Raw genomic sequence first — 2,372 nt, 5'->3', positions numbered from 1 at the left:
AGGGTTAGGCCAGGGTGATGATGAAGACTGAGGACCTGGGCACACACAGTGTGCATGTTGGGGGTAGGAGAGGTGTCCAGAGGCATTTTGGGGGCAGTCCTGGTTGTCAAGACCACTAGGTGTGACTAGAGCAAAGGACAGCCTTAAAAGTAGGGAAGACTGTGGGGGTGGGGAGAAGGGGATGAGAAAGAGACCTTGCAACCTAAGGCTGGGTGCTGGGAGGCACCCTGACTCTTCTAGGAGGTGAATGAATGGGAGAAAGTTTCACAGTATGGAGCTGCTCACTTTGTAGTGGACTGCTTCTGTTTAGCACTGAGCAGAACCTATGCTCACAAGATCAGTGTCACCACCCACTGGGTCCTTTGACAGGAGCCAAGGCCTTAAAGCCCCCCCTCCGATCCCAGATTAAAGAATTCAAGGAGCTAGCCATGTATGGACTGGTGACAGGTTTGTGCAGACCAAGTGCTACATCCAAGTGAAGGCTGATGTCAATATGTGTGTGGGGGGTGGGACCAGGGGAGAGGGGATGTCTAGGGTGTCATTCCCATGGAACGAGGCATGGACTGGAACCACGCGCAGGCCACTAGCCCTTGCTCAGTCCCTGGACCCATGTCTTGCGGGCCCACACACTCACAGATTTAGACCTAGAAGTCCAATCCTTTCATGTTTTAATAGGCTTAGAGGAGTTAAATACTTGTCCAACTTGACCAAAAAGGGCACCCAAATTATGTGTCAGATTTGGATCCAAGTCCTCAGACTCCACCACTGTTGAAGATGCTTCCCAAGGAAGGTTATAAGAAACCATAGAAAGGTGCCCCCCACTCCCATCCCCTTCCCTTTGAACGTCTTGCTGGCGGCTCCATCAGCTCCCCCTTGGCTTTCTCCCCCAGCCCCAGAGCCTGAGAGCAGATCTAAAGTCTGGTGCTGCCTTCTCTGGTTTTTGCTTCTATTCCCAAGCACAGCACAACCAGTGAATCCGAGAGATGAATGTCCTGGTGGTCACCTCCTGTGCTCGAGAGATCTCAGGCTTCTAAGTCAGTTCCAGCTAGCTGGCAGAAGGCGTTTCCAGCAAGGACATCTTAGGAGAAAGGGCTACCAGTGACGAGATTATGTGGAGCCTGAAGACACTGACTGAAAGACTAGAATCTGTGAGCTGCTGAGACAGCGCAGACGTGAGGGGAAAGGGAAGGATCTGCTCTGAAGGGCTGCCTCTCTGAATCTCCCTCCCATGAGACTCTAATGGGGACATGTTATGGATGCACTTGGGAGTCTCTGGGGGCTTCATGATTTCTCTTGTGGTGAAGGAAATAAAGAGCCTTCCTTTCCCCCATGCTTGCTTGGTATGCCCATTAAATGCCTCTTCTAGAGAGTAGTGCTTTTAGGAGAGACTCCATGTAGAAGTCATCTAAACTGAGTTTAAGACAGTTTCTTTGCTCAGGGTGAGGGACAGAGTGAGCCAGAAGGTGTGAGAAAACCCCAACTCTCTCTGGGGTCCAGCCAAATCCAGAGAGTTCGGCCATAGCCCTACCCCCATGTCAAGGGTCACATCATGAACATGCACTGTGACTGCAGGGATGGGGTGATCCTGGAGATGCCATGGAGAGGATGTTGGCAGGAGCCAGGATGGGGCTGTTCTGGGAATGGGTCAAGTCTAGGGCCGCTTAGATGGGTCGACTTGGGAGGAGGCTTGGCAGGACCCTCGAGGCACAGACTGAAACATAAAGCCTTTTCCCTTTCTTGAGAGAACACAAAGGAAGGAAAGCACACTATTTCTCTGGTACTTTGAAGGCGCCAGTTATGCCCCTTTCAACAGCCCTAGGGGGGAGATGTTGAAGTTGTGGCTCAGACACTTTACGTGTAAAGGGTGCGGGAGGTGTAGCTAGGCAGCAGTTTGGATAAAGAAGATTGGGGGTGGGGGTTAGAGGACCACAGACACAAGCAGAATCAATAGTACAACACAGCGGCCCAAAGGGCTAAGAATGGTGGTGCCAAGGGCGGAGAAGCAGCTGGGTCTGCCCTGCCCTGCATCTGGAGTCTGCCTCTGGTCCTGGGTGCCAACGTTTAGGAGACAGAGGATGGCGACCCAGATCTGGAGGAGAGCCTGGAGTCCTTGCCGTCGGAGAGAGCAGCTGGAGGAGGCAGAAGATTCACGGAAGATTTGCTAGAAGCTGTGTCATGAGTCCATTCGGCCCCAGAGTCAGGGGCCAGGCTCAGTGGGGGCAGATGGGAGGTTTCCAGACTTAGATTTCAGCTCTCTGCTGGGAAGGCTTTATGGGAACGATGGGCCACCTTGGCCACCTGTGTACCGACGTATACTTATTAAGCACCGTCTGTGTGCTGGGGGCACAGAAGTAAAATGTAGCCATCCCTCC

This window comes from Petaurus breviceps, unplaced genomic scaffold (genome assembly GCF_028583685.1).
Source record: "Petaurus breviceps papuanus isolate PSGF00001 unplaced genomic scaffold, PetGlider_PUasm1.0 428, whole genome shotgun sequence".
Lineage (NCBI taxonomy): Eukaryota > Metazoa > Chordata > Mammalia > Diprotodontia > Petauridae > Petaurus > Petaurus breviceps.
The sequence above is the reverse complement of the archived record's forward strand: the minus strand, read 5'-3'. Positions refer to the sequence as shown.